Raw genomic sequence first — 15,445 nt, 5'->3', positions numbered from 1 at the left:
AATCTGCTGATGGGCCCGACGTCGCGCCGTTTTTGCCGCCGACTGGGTCCACGCGCCTGGGCGGGGCGCCCGCCACGTGGCTGCCAAACGGATTCGGCACGCATCACCGGGCCGACACGTGCCGTAATGGGGACCGACAGGGGAACGCTGACACGCGTGTCTGACCCGGAGCTTGCCTGGGTCGAGTCGAGCCTTGGCGCTCACATCTCTCCTGCGCTCTGGTAAAGCCGACGAGTACAGCATCAAGAGGAAGAAAAATGCAATTGCGTAACTGCGAGTGCTCAAATTGTGAGCCATGACGGCTCGTACATCGCGTTTTTAGCTGTGCTTATTATGCTATGTTTTTAGTATAGCTGTGGTTTTAATGTCCGCTTCAATCAATCTATCTATGCATGCGTGGAAGAAAAAGCTACAGCCGGTGAACCACAGCTACTTGTCTACAAGCATGACAAAATCACCTATGCCTTAGGCATTGAAACATGTGACCAGACCAAACACTCCTTTTCTATGAAACATCGTGCATCGTGACCAGACGGCAATAGACGGTAGAATGAAGTATATAAATGCGGAGCGGCATTTGGCGTCGGCAAGCGTGATACATGCAGCAGTTGTATGACGCCGACTGACGCGAGCCGGGGACGTCCTGCCCCGCTCTTTGCCGGAGGCTGTGTGCGAGTCCGACGTCCATTAAAAGGAGAAACGCCGGTGTAAACAGGGCACCAACCGAGCCAGCTGGTGTGTTCACGGGATCCCCCCTGTGTTGGCGGGAGTTAGTGTCGCACCGCCGTCAGCTGTCCGTCCGCGCTGCCGACGGCGGCGGCGGCTCGTGCCGGCCGGCGCTCGGCGCGTGCTCCACTGATGACGCGCGGGCAGGCGTCACGGCCCCACCGGCCGACCGTGACTCACGGCCGTGATCACGCGCTCCGTGAGTCGGGCGTCACGCCCGCCGCCTCACTCTGGGGCCAGACAAAAACCCGCTGGAGTTTCCCGGCGCCGGCCGTCCAAGCTGCACTCACGCGGAATCAGCGGCTGGTGCCTTCGCGTGCATCACCAGGCATCTACCATCGTCATGCCCAAAAGTACTAGTCACGAGTTTGCACTTCCACTTTAACCATTTAAAATCGGGTTTAACGGCATTCGCCATTTGCTCACGACAGGTGAGGCTACTTCGCGTCTCGAAGTGATAGGCAGATCCAGAATTTCCATTTCTGGTACGAATCACCTGACCTCATTCGTTGATGACCAGACCTAACTCTCTGCAGTCCCGTGTTGAAGAAAGCTCGCAGCAGTGTTGAGTGAGTTACCGGTTTGAAGGGAATGTTCTAGCGAATAAGAATAATAATAAATAACAAAAAGGTACCAAGTCAGGGGCCACAAATATGCCAAAGTCGGCGCAATCGGCACTGATGCACTTATTATTCTCCCGAGATGTCCCAGTTAATGAAATACGAGAGCCCGAATTTACCACACACGCACTGTCAGTATGTTATTATGATATGCTAATATAAAAACTGGACCCGATTATCCGCGTGGGTGGTGCATCTCTTAAATACAAATCATTGTCAGGGCCATCAAGGTCAATTATCAAGGGTAGCTAATCATCAAGGTTAGCTTCGAAGTTAGCTTCTTAATAATCATCAAGGTCAGTTTCTGTTGTCACTGCATGGCTTGGGACTGCTGTTGAAATTCATGTGGCTCTTATGCAACGACTGCCTGCATTGTGTGTTGAAATTAACTGTAAAACTTCAACTGCAAATAAATCATGTCATTGCAAATAAAGCTGAAGAAAAAATACCTCAAATTCGCCTTCCCCTCTGACCTTCAAATGGTTCGTCGTCATCGTATGGGACTAGTAACTCGGGTTGACATTACACGTGTTCTGCCCTTGTGCCAGACCAACGCCTCATGCCAGCCAAATGAGCCAGCCAGATGACATCAAGATGGGTTTGGAGTTAAAAACGTTGAGCATACGACATATTTTGGATGTTATTTGAAAAGGATACATGGCTGATGCAACCGATGAAGATCCCAGACCCCAAAAGACCCCAAGAAGAAACCTTGCGCCACAGACAATTTAGAGGTGGGAAGTGAGTGTAATTTGTTTTAGCCCTTCCAGACGCCGGCTAGGCTAATTATCATGCTATTACCGTTCTCAGATTAACAATCACGACCATTTTTCTTATTGCTGCAGCCCGAGCGGCAATTCTTATCACGCTCTTCATAATTTTCATATTCTTTTCAATAACTGCCTCGTATTCGGACATCTTGAAGCACGCAATGCAACCATGAGGCCATCAACGGACGTTAGCGAGTTTGATCGATTATTCGATAAACCAACGATCTTGTGTGATTTCATGAGTCACGTGCAGGTGAGGCTATCAGAACCAGGACGTATCCGACACTGATATTGCGTGTCTTCCGACCCGCTTTATTCCCTCAATGTCCCTCTCGGCGTCCAGCGGATCGACTTTAATCCTCATGGCTTAGCTTGTGGGTGTGCCATCAACATTAATGCCATTGATCTCGGATACCTGGATGACACCCGAGAACATTACGGTGGGCAACACCCGAGGTGATGCTGTATCCGGGGCCTGCCGTATGGGAGTGCCACACCAGAACCCTGCGGTGGTGAGGCTGGAGCGGGTTCACGTCAGGGGTATGTCGCGACCGGGGCTGGGGCGGTATGGCGGCGGTCAGCCTGCGCACGCCGCCGCCAGCGCGTCTCAGCCGCGGGGCGGGGGACGGCGCGGCGGTGACCAGCCCGCGCACGCCCGCCGCCAGCGTGTCTCGGCCGCGGGGCTGGGGCAGTATGGCGGCGGCCAGCCCGCGCACGCCCGCCGCCAGCGCGTCTCAGCCGCGGGGCTGGGACGGCGCGTGGCGGTGACCAGCCCGCGCACGCCCGCCGCCAGCGTGTCTCGGCCGCGGGGCTGGGGCGGTATGGCGGCGGTCAGCCCGCACACGCCCGCCGCCAGCGCGTCTCAGCCGCGGGCTGGGACGGCGCGGCGGTAACCAGCCCGCGCACGCCCGCCGCCAGCGCGTCTCGGCCGCGGGGCTGGGGCGGTATGGCGGCGGTCAGCCCGCGCACGCCCGCCGCCAGCGTGTCTCAGCCGCGGGGCTGGGACGGCGCGGCGGTGACCAGCCCGCGCACGCCTGCCGCCAGCGCGTCTCAGCCGCGGGGCTGGGGCGGTATAGCGGCGGTCAGCCCGCGCACGCCCGCCGCCAGCACGTCTCAGCCGCCGAAGGGCGGCCGTAGGGCGGCAGTGTGGCGTGGCATGGCGTGGCCGGGGGCGGACCCGCGCGGCTGCCAATGGGCGCGTGTCGTGACCGGACCGATCAAGGGAGCGGCGCGGCCGGCCGGCAGCGCCACCCCCGCCACGGCGCCGGGAAAGACCTCGGTCTGGCCCATGGACTAGCACGGAGCTGGAACCATACACCGATGGCATGTCCACAGACCAACCCGCAAAACAACAACAAAAAATGCACGCATAAAGACTCCGAGGTGACGCCAGGCCAGACAGACAGGCCGGTTCGGAGGCGGGCCCACTCCCAGCGACCTAGGGCGACATCCCCCCCCCCCCCCAACAGCTGATCGTTTGCTCCGGCCGGTGCTTGCTCCGAAGGTTTCTGTCCTGTTCATTGTTCATGCGCTGAAGTCGCCTGTACGATCTGCCGCTGTGCTCAGCATTATGCTGTCGTGCTTTGCCTTGGCCGTTAAGTCTTAACAGCCCCCGATCGAAATAAACAGGGCCGTATGCCGTTTGCGACCTTTGACCATAGCCGGAGGGGGTGTTCAAAACACGGCGGTGACCTAGACGCTCACACGATCGGTCGCTATAGTGGAGGTCTAAGCGTTGTCTAGAAATTGCACCACTTCTGGCAGGGGAGATTAGCATGGCAGCCTTAATTATCAGCGGCGTCTACCTCATGAAAAAAATCCGAATCAAAATTTCATTACAGAGGCACTTGGGGTGGCGAAATCCTTCGTACTTGATATGTCACCCGACTTGTATGGATGGCTTTTTCTCATTTCAGTGAAAATGGAGACCATTTGACCTCATTTTTAGCATAGTACACGTTTCAGCAAGGTTGACTGAAGCGGAATAAAACCTAGCTCATGTGGCTTAATTCCTGGCCAAGGCATTTGCTTAATTTTGAGTTGTCTATCCATGACCAGCTATGTGTGTTAGCCAACTATGCGTGTGAGTTAATATTTACTTACGCATATTTCATGCGGGAACAACGAAACTTTTTTGAAAACGGTGCTCATTGCTCAGCATCAGGCTCAGAGGCATGATTCAGATGACATTGTATGGGAGAAACAAACATTTTAAACTAGAGCCGAGGCCATACATGGGCCCTCGAGAGCCACATGAAGGACACCTTAAATGTAAGCGTGGACGAGAGCACGATATATGCCGCAGTACACTCGTGCGGCCGTGCACACTGCGCAGGCGCGGGCACATCGAATTTGGAAGCAGAGACGAGTGGCGACGGTTCTAGAATCCATACCGCGACCTCGTTTTCACATCATTCCCTTAACCGAGGGGCCACCATCCATCACCGCGAGCCTCCAGATGGGAAAGGCCTGTAGCGGAGTGCGTTGCGTTTCAGCAGACTCACAGGGGAGCGACATCGAGGAGGCAGCGGTGGTGGTAGCCGGATGGCAGACCCGGGGACATTCACCCTGGCGGCTGATGAGGAGCAATGCCGGGACAGGGCAAAGCTTTCCGAGGGCGGGCTGACCTATTCAGGCACGCTGGTGGCCAGGACGCGGAGAGGGCGCGGCGTTGGATGTCCACTCTCCGTCCGGCGTTACGGAAGCGCGCTTCATGGAACTACGTGGAATTACATGGAACTTCTAGTGGCGTGACTCGTCGGCATTATACGTTTTTAAACCTGAGTCTAATCCCCTATACGATACCCCGAATCTCACCACATGCCACTCACAAAGAGTGATTTTAAGTTCTGCTTAATTTACTTCACGCGAAAAGCAGAACACATGCAAAAACGGTCAAGCTCAGCTGACTAAACTGGCGAGGAATCCTGTCAACATGACGGGACAAAGTGACGTCATGGCTGACGTCCCATGACATCCACCTAGCGCATATACGAATACCTTGAATGATAGCACGGGATGCCTAACTGGTGTCAAAACCTTTCGCGGTACTGACAAAATACGCATTAACTCTCTGATAACTCCCTGATCAACCAGATCTCCATATGGAGTGGGGATCTGCGTGATCTTCACTCCATATGGGTTTCCGTATTGCGGTATAGAACCTTAATGCTCGCATTTACCGGGAAACTATATATGCGGAGCTTTCGACCTCGCTTGCGTGAAGGATTTCAGGGCTGTCACAAGCGCTGCTAGCACCTCGTTGCCCGAGGCTGTCGGTAGTCTCGGGATTAATGGTCTGAGTTTGCCCGTCGAAGGGGGCTTAACGCGGCCCAAAGATCAGATTTAATTCATGCTATTCGCTCGGCCGAGGCTTGAGATCGGCGCCGCCGTTGAATGGAGCCATCTGATCAAGATTCAGGGCATCAGAGCTGTTGCGCAAAGTCGGGCAAATTATGCACGGCAGCGTCCCCAATGAGTACGCAGTCTGATAGTTTCTCATAAGCCGACGGCTGCTATGTGGCGTCTGAGGTTTCAAAGGCCGGGTTACGGCGCGCGAAAACTTCCCGCCTCCAGGCGCACTACTGGAAGCACTAATGGGGTGCTTGCGTAGCCCGTGGCGTCTGTGGCCTGCCTTAGAGCGATTCCAGCAGAATTGGGCGCATTCACCTACCGGTGATGGCACAGCTCGGCAAACCTGCAGTTGTGTGAGGGTGGAAGGGAAACGGAGGCTCTGGTGCTCGTCCGTAGTTGCGGCAGCTTGTCAGAGGCTGATGTCAACCACCTCAGCTGGGAAGTCCAAGCTTGATCTACGTTGAGCTCGGCCGGCTCTTTCAGAACTCCATTTCGCGACGCAAATAAAGCAGATGGAAACCAAACAGCACATCTAACACTTTATCATCTCTCTTGGCCAGCCTTTACCCAAACGCCTTTATCGGCCGTAATCTGAGGAACGCCGTATCTTATCATTTTGCGCTGAATGTTGAGTTGCACTGGAAATTATGTCATTATAAATCGTGCCATTAGCTGACACACAAGCGTGCGCCAGGTCTGTGAACGGTAGAATCGCTGCTTTAACTAACAAAGACACATAAGACATTAATCATTCACGATGTTAATGTGCGTTTATTTGGGTGTTCAAAAATGAAAAGTAATGTTTTAGTGCTGTTGCGGTTGTGGATGAACCCACTGTCTTCATAACCACTATCGGGTCAGACTGAGAAGCGTAATGAACACGGAGATAACAGGAACTTTCGCCGTTTCCGTACCACCTTTTATGTTCTTATTTTGCTTGAAATAGGCAAAGTGACGACTTTTTAAGGCTTCGTGACACATTTCTGTTTTTTCAAGCTGCTTACTTGAACGAAGCTTTGTTTCTTAATATGTCACCAGTTGGAACCACCGCCGCCAATTGCAAACCACCAAATGCAAAGAAGCTGACGATGCAGAAATACCTCACGTGCTTCCTTTCTGACCGGGAGCATACGACCATTTCGCTGTGTCGATATATGACCAGCCTGAAAATGGCGTTTCCCGCCCTTGTTTTATTTACGTCGCTGCCAATGTTTCACGGGAGGATGTCCTAAATCAATTCCGCGAGGCGGAACTATTTCCCGACCTCCCATCGAACACACGAAGCACTATTTCAGCGCCGCAAAAGCAATGTCCGGCTCGAATTGAACGGATCGCCGGGCATCCGCTTCCAATCCGCTGCTGCCGACGACGGGACGGAAGCACGGTGTCGATTGGTGGACGAGGGGTCGCCGCGGCGCAGCCTGCCCCGAGGGGGCCGCCTGCTTCTGACCTGCACAGCGGGCCGCAGAGTCCGTCGGGTCGGGCGGGCGGAGGGCGGCGCCGGGCGGCGTTGCCCGGGTCGGCGCCGTTGACCCGCGGCGACGAGCTGGGGCCGGGCGGGCGCCGTGCTCGGCGGCGGCAGGCAGCTGTCAGCACACGCACCCCCGCCCGCCCAGTCGATAATTAGTTATCAGTTGGTGCGGGCGGGGTGGCGCCGGCTGCCTTTGAGTGCGGTGGCACGAGAGCTGGCAGCCGGAGGGTGTCCGGTCACGCGGCCGCTGATGAGGGGACGGCTTCGCTGGGCGCCGGCTAATGAGGCCGGCGACTCGACCACGCCGTGTGGTGCCGACCTGGGCAGGGCACCGACTACGCACGTCCCAACGCAGCCGTCAGACGGGGGTGGGAGGGGGGGGGGGGGAAGGTGGGGGCAGATCCCACCAGCCTGTAGGACCGTCGACGGTCACCGTATGCAGACGGTACCGATGCAGGGCCTTCAAGAAGCGGTACAAATCATACCTCAACGCTAGGTATGGTATACGGGCCACACATGCCCGTCCGACTGTGTTTAACGAAATGCCATTGCAAGGAAAAGCACCGTGGTTTCGCTAGTTAGGTCCCAAGCCGATCCAATAACATGTGTCAACGGCGGACGGATTGAGTGGTATTAAACGAGCATCAGCGCATACATACACCAAGCTAACCATAGCTTTAAAAATAATTCATGTCAATCCTATCCTAACTTTCGGTAGCTTAAAAGATTGACTCGGGCTCACTGTCAATCGCTGTAATGCCGACTTCCGCACAGCTCCCGGAGTTGTCTCTAAATAATGAAAATATGCCTCATGCTCTGCGGAGCGCTCTCATATTCGAGAGTGACATCCATCCAGATTTTACCGTACATCGCGAAATCAACACATAAAGGCAAGCAAACATACGCATATGGAATCACCGGAGTTATAAAGTGAAGACATGCGCTTCATGATGAACGCGCCGCACTAGTGATGTGAGGTAAGGTGAGGCCATTACGTCACATTTGTGCTTAGCAGCGCAATACTATATTTACTAATAAACCGTCTGCATGCTGTTTTGTCTCAAACCCCCTGCGGGCGTGGTCGCACGCGGCTTCATTCCACACGCCCCCAGCTGTACCAATGCTTATGGTGCATGGCTGGCTTAACACGCGCTCGGCTGGGAAAGGGGATCAAAGTGACCCCCGAAGGTTTTTGCACAATGGTTTCCGAGCAGCGCGGCGTAGCCATGACAAATTTTGCATAGCTGTAGAAAATTGAAAAGCGGATCGCTTAATGAAAAAAACTGAGTTGTCCCCTGTAAGGTTGCTGAACTATGGCAGGTCCAAGTCAAGCCATGGTTTCAGCGAAGTCAACTTCTAGGGAATCGTTAAATCTGATGCAACAACGGAGTGTTTGACGAAGCCACACATCTTTGACATGCTTTCTTAGGCAACACAAATATTGAATGAGCAAATTGCATTGATCAAAGGCCGGGCATGAAGGTCAGACCAAGGTCAAACCCAACTTGTTTTATTACTCTAAGGCTTGCTGTATGGGATAGTTTCTGGTGCTCATTTCGGATTTATTGATAGCATGAGCCGCATTTTGCATCTTCCATGGACTTCGTAGAGGTCGGAATAGGTCATTTACCTGAAATGACCCAGGTCAACATTAGGTTTTTAGGAGCATGCTGTCTAGCGTAAACTTTGGTGCTTGTTCAAACGCAAATCTCAGAGCAGTTTGATATCATTTTGGTCACCATGACCTTCAAAAGGTCAAACAAGGTCACTGACGCTAAACGAGCAGGTGACCTTTTGCTTAGAAACAGCTATCTAGGTTATGGGGGTACTTTGGAGACCAACCTGGAATTTGACCTTGTTTGGCCCGAAGGTCATGACCTAGGAACCTCAAACTTTGACCTAAGTGAGTTCACGTACAGATCAATATACCCTATGAATTTGGTGTCTCTAGCTCTCATAGTTCTGGAGTCTCAGGGGGGATGGGTGTCAAATTGACACCCCAGCCGAGCGAAGGGTATCCAGCCGGTCTAGCGGGCACGTGTTAAAACGCGTGGATATCGATTGTGTGCTAAATTCACGTCATCGCATCGCCGTCACTGCCATCGCACCCAGCGGCCCGAGTCGGCTACCCTGACTGGGCCGGGCCGGGCTGGGCCGGGCTGGGCCAGGCTGGGCAGAGCCGGGCCAGGCTGGGCAGGGCTGGGCCAGGCTGGGCAGAGCCGGGCCGGGGCCTGCAGGGCTGCTTGCTAATGGCGTGTCGCGGGAGTGCCGGTCGCTTTGTGTCGCCGGCTGGACGCGGGGGCGTTTAGCGTACGGCCATTGTTACAGATTGGGCTATTAGCGGAGTGGTCACAGATTAGTCGCCACCAAGGGGAGCCGCCGGCCCGACGGAGGGGACCGATACGACCGATGGGGGAGGATTGGACGACGTTGCGCTGGGATGGAGCAGCAGTGAGGTTACTGAGCTTGGCCTTTACGGCTACGGTTCTCGTTTGCTAAGCGCGTTTTTGTGCCTCCACACAACTTAATTTGTCCCTACACCATGAGTGTTCCATATCCTGTGTTTTCATGTCACATACAACACACGACACAGTAAGACTTGAGTTTCCCTGACTACCAAAAGTTTTTTCAAGCTAGTATATGTTAGACTAAGGGAAAAACTGTGATTCATCATAGAAACGTGTTTTCAACATCAACTAGTGCAGAGCGACAAATAAGAGACAGTGTCGTATGTGCAGTGGAGCCTCGGCGCGCTGCGTCGTGATCATGTGCGTCGCGCTACGCCATGATCAAGTGCGTTACGCTGCGTCATGATCATGTGCGTCGCGCTACATCGTGATCATGGCAAAGCAATGTCTTTCATCAGAGAACTTACCTAAACTGGCCAATTGGCCATGACGTGCAGGTGCTGATTGTACCACAAGCCGCTTGTATAACAAGTCGCTCATGTTCTATAACATCATGTGTGTATCGCTGGCGTTGCGTCTCATTTGCGTGTGTTGCGTGTTCTGTGTTGATCTATGTAGTATGTACTGACGCGGCGTTAGAATAGCCACTTGCTGGATTCCTCCAAGGCTCGCAATGGTGATGATAATAATAGCAATACTACTACTACTACTACTAATAATAATAATCATCATCATCATGTGCGTTGCGCTGCGTCGTGATCATGTGCGTCGTGCTGCATAGTGATCAAGTGCGTCGCGCTGCGTCGGGATCACGTGCATGTTTGTCCACTCGCTCATGTTCATTATTTTGTGTTGTTGAATTGGGAGCTCTCCTGGAAAATGCTAGACAGGCTGCACGCTATTCTGCGGAGCTATAGGCCAAGTAATGCGCCCAGGGCAAGTTCTAAGACAACCCAGTAATATCGTGTAACTGTTTTATGGTGCCGCAGGCTATCCAGCAATGTCGTGCAACTTTATTGTGCAAGATGCAAGAAACGGTAGCTGCCAAATAATGGACGTTTATCGATATTCATTTACTCAGCTATGCGAAGGCTTAAGTTACAAAGTTCCAGAAATTGAGCACCTACTCTAACAGTGGAAACCTTGTTGTGGCATACATGTCAATATGTTTATAAGTAGCACGTACTAACAGTTTAAGATTAACGCAACACAAATGCTGCTCACCGGGACGACTCGACCCAAGCTGGAAAAGGCTAGTTCAACGCCAGATGTTTTTGTAAAAGTGATCTTCGTTGGGCCCTGGGTTTTAAGATGTAAGTACAGGCTTGAACGAAAACTGCGTCTGCTTGCATGAATGGTATTTTCGGAGGATACAATTGAAACTATATAACATGCAAGGCGACGAACAAAACTAATCGAAATTTCATGCTGAACTTTCTAAACATTTTGCCATGTCTGTAATCCAACCATCTTCTTTAAAAGGAACGTAACGCACGTCGTTACGCATCTTTTGTGCAGCACCGGCGACTGCATTGGCCATATTAGCGCCCAGGAGCCATAGCGTAACTGCGAATATAGATTTTCGGACACAGATATTGGCATGTCAATATGAATTGGTTGGAAAAAGATGAAGATGCTCAAATCCGTCGTTACACAGCTACGGCGAATGACAGTCAAAATATTTTGATGAATTTTCGCAAGAGAAGGAACATAAAGCTGAAGCGACATCTTTAGAAAAGCATAAATAGAAGATGGCTTAAGTGAAGCGAAAAGATGTCACAATGGTTTTAAACATGTTTTTGTATAGAAAGAGTATCCTGCTTCTCGCAGAAAAATATTTGGCACCGATAGGTAACCTGCGGGCGTTGGCTGTGAGTGGCGCCGGCGTTTGTACACCAGGTCCATCAATCCAACATTCAGGTTCGGGAAGGGCAATAGCGGTCCATCACCGTTATCGGTTCCACCAGGGTCGTTTACACAAGCGCCAGGCCAATAGCAGTCAAGTTTCTCGGCCGCCATTGATGCATGTCGTCATTGTGTGCGACCTCATTGATGTGCTTCAGCGGCGCAGCCCACGCCGCCCTGGCCACGTCTGGTGTGACGTCAGCACTCGAAGGCGGCCGTAGTAAACAGGCAACAGCGTCAGCAATCTGACAGCCCACGCAGTCTAAACAGCAGATGCCAACGGCAGCGACAGTCAGCGGGGGTAGAGAGCGGCAGCCAGGAGGAGCCGGCGGGACTTGGCGGCAGCAGTCCACAAGCGCGGGCAGAAACGGGCAGCAGGAAAGAGCGTGACACCCAGCAGCAGGAGTCAGCAAGAATCAGCGTGACGCCCAGCAGCAGGAGTCAGCAAGAATCAGCGTGACGCCCAGCAGGGCAGCGTGCAGCAGGAGTCCGCAGGCGGCAGCAGAGGCTGCCGGCAGGCTCGCCGCTCCGCACAAGCACGCCACTCGCGGTCAGACGCTAACCGGTGCGATATCTGGCGCTGACGGTGAGCCCAAGCATACGGAAGGCCTCCGCGGCCGAATGGATCCGAGCGTGCCTGTCAGCAGCACTCCCACTCACAGCAACTTCTTTGGGCCTGATGAAGAAGCATTGGGGTGCTAATGGGAGCCGAGGTGCCGCGGCACGCTCGCTATATATGGCTACACAAAATGTTTGTACTATGCAGTCGTAAATAGTTATCACTGGCGACGGATTTCCTGGGAAGTTAGTGCGAATGATGCGGACTTACCCTTGCTCGTGGACATGCAAAACCGCGCTGTTAATGTTAAATTTTGCCAGAGCTGGATGCACCGGCCCCTTGAAACGCAGCTGTCCTGTCCCTCACGCTTCTTTCGTCGCCATTTCCAGCACGATTTGCTACAGTTCTTTAAAATTTAATGGTTTTCCCTGGGAGTTTTTCGAATTCTCTGATCAAATTTGAAAGACCATTTATCAGGAATGGTTCCAGGGCTTGATTACGGCAGGAAATGCTGCTCACATTTGAATACCCAGTGATGACCATACTTAAGTGGTCATAGCTATGAAAGTCTGTTCTTTTGAGCTATTTCAGCTTTGGTGAGCCGGAATCATCGGCCGTCTTGCAGCTTGGCGATGCTCCTCACAAGCTAGTGCGGAAAACTTGAGTGCACTTGCTCGGGTCCGTTAGGACCCAGTGTTGTAACGATCAGCAGACTGGACCGGCATTCCAGAGATCCGGGTTCAAGTCCCCGTGGGTGGCCCACATTTTCCGCACAATCTGGCGAAGAATATCACCAAGCAGTAAAGCGTCCAGGGGAGTGTGACTCACCAAACCAACCGAAATAAAGCCTTGCACATACGTCAATAAACCCAACTCGAAAAAACTCGAGCATGGTCGTAGCTTTTTTACCAGCTTCAGTGGCGTAGCGAAGGAAAGCTTCGAACTCCATGCCCCCTTGCCCTGGAGGTGGTGGGAGACGCTTGCTGCTAAAGGTCTCAGTACTTTTTAGCCGTTTAAAACCTCTAAAGCGTTTCTAAAGCACCAAAAAGGTCTCTCCAGTCATCTCAATAGGATCCTGAGCCTTAACATGTCCTCCGATCAAAAGAGCACCTATACCAACAAAGAGCTGAACCCTCAGCTGAAAGAGCTCCCTGTAACCCTTTTTGACCCCCTCTGGTCGAGATCGTGGTGACGCGACTGATCTGTTCAAGAGCCACTGGTGGTTAAGTCAAATACATGAGTATGCAATCTATACACTAGCAGCGATTGAACGTAGAATGTTGGCAAAGGTAGATTCAGGTAAGCAAAGGGAAAAACGACACGAGGATATCAAGGGAAATATTCACTGGCGTATTATGGTAATATTGAGCCCCTTATCACCAAACAGTCAATGTTCCAAGAATCATGGTGGCTTAGATAAGTACGGAAACGTGTTCAGTGCATAGTGACATCAATCAGACGTAAGAATTCGACAGAGGCTATTCCAGAGGAGCAACAAAAGGAAAAAAACGTAAGAGGATTTTGCAGAATGGTTTGTGGTACCATGTACTGGCCAGCCACTTTTACGAGATCCGTCTTTTCTGCGTTTGGTATTTTTGCCCCACGGGTGTCAAAGGCGGGCCCAGAAATGACCAGTGGAGGTGCTTGGTCAGAATCAGGTTAAACACCCAGAAATGACCAGTGGAGGTGCTAGGCTAACTACTGAGTTAAACAACCAGAAACGACCAGTGGAGGTGATAGGTCAGAATGGAGTTAAACAACCAGAAACGACCAGTGGAGGTGCTAGGTCAGCATGGAGTTAAACAATCAGAAACGACCAGTGGAGGTGCTAGGTCAGCATGGAGTTAAACAACCAGAAACGACCAGTGGAGGTGCTAGGTCAGCACTGAGTCAAACAACTAGTTTTTCAGGTTTCTGTTTGCGCCCCATGTCTGTGGCATTAATGTGAGTTCTGTGCATGAAGCACGTAAAAGTAGCGTTTGTTTTTGTACCAGGGTATTTCCGAGTTGTAGAAGAGAAAAATGTCCGAACTGCTTTTGACAAATAGGATCACCCTAAGTGCACCAACGGTGTATACGTTTGAGCAAATGCAGTAACTGTCCATTATACGCTTCCAATACTCGTTGCGAAGAAGAGCATACCGAAGATGTCTGTTGTCTTTACAGCCTAAGAAATATTCTGGGTATGCTAATGACGGCATGTAGGTGCATCAGGTCCAAGGTCACATCGTAATCAATGCATATGGACGACTCATTACCACTTGGTGGACAATAAATGAAAACGTACACCAGGCTGTTCAAGTATGCCCCGGCAACACCCATCCACTCTCTTCTCCGTGATTCAGCACTTGGAAACCCCGGTGCACACACACACACACACATACTTGTGTGCCGTGCCTTACGGGACACCTGACTCAGCCGTCACTACCGAGAACCACCCGAACGAATGGCGGCATCGCAGCCAAATTGGAAGGCCATGCAGCCATTTGGCCGTTTAAGAACAGGATGGGTCGCTCGAGGGGTAAAGCTGCCATCTTTAGCTTACACTGGCAATTGAAAATACCGAGGACATAGTGATAACAGAGGACCGTGTGTGACTTTTCTGTCATATTCAGCTGTGTATTGAGGACCAGGAGTTGCACCTAGAAATTAAGGACAAAGGGACAAAGGCTCTCAGGTCGGGGGCCTCGAACATCATTCAGAAGGACTCCTTGGGGGTTGCTGGGAAACTGAGGGCCCCTTTACCGGTGAGAGACGATGTCGAACAGTCTGTTTTGGATATTTGTCGACAAATGTTTCGCTTGAAACCAACATGTTAATTAATCAGCGAGGCAACGACCATCTCATAAACCAGTGTCGCGGCCACCTTTGAAAGATGACGGCGACAAACCAAACACGGCCAGATATCAATATGCTACCTTGTGCACAAGTGTGCAGCCAGAGCCTTGGCAATGGGCCAGGGGCACGCACAAGGTTGATAAAGGGCTCCCCAATGGTGAAAGCCCCTCCCCCCCCCCCCCCCAAACAAAAATATCGCTGGCATTGGAGTGCCCCATTGTGCCGGCCGGGGCTCTGAATAGTCTTCCAGCCGACCTTTCTGGCCTTTGGGCCCTCAAATCAGGCCCTTAATCGTAAATCCCGAAGCCCTTCGGGTCCCCTGAAACCTTAGGCAGGGGGAACGTGCCCCCTGTGGCCTTCCCTCCCTGCGCTCCTGCTTGCGCGTCAGGCTGTTGGTTTGCGTTCAGATATAGGCAAATAACGGCGGATTGTAGGCTTTCTGCTGCTTAAATCATTAGTCTATAATATAAAAATCGTTTTACTCTATTTTATCATGGTGCACTTTCCGGTCGTCCCGTTAAAGTCTAAATCAAGTCGGATAAATAGTAGCATACACTATGCTAATACCTGCTGAACACTCTTCATGAAAAAGCCCTCCCCAGGCGGGTTGATATCACCAACGGATTTTGGCTCCATCGACCTCCATACGACATTGGCTCCATGCTGTGGAATCGCCTCGGACCGCATAACAAATGACTGCAGTTCATTAAACTACCCGATGAGTGTTTGCCCCGACGGCTGGACACCCGGGACACTAAATGTTTTCCGTCCCCAACGGCCCGGTAAGAGTAGGAG

The sequence above is a fragment of the Pollicipes pollicipes genome, unplaced genomic scaffold (genome assembly GCF_011947565.3).
Source record: "Pollicipes pollicipes isolate AB1234 unplaced genomic scaffold, Ppol_2.1 Scaffold_6686;HRSCAF=7923_pilon_pilon_pilon, whole genome shotgun sequence".
Classification (NCBI taxonomy): Eukaryota; Metazoa; Arthropoda; class Thecostraca; order Pollicipedomorpha; family Pollicipedidae; genus Pollicipes; species Pollicipes pollicipes.
Note: the sequence above shows the minus strand (reverse complement) of the source record.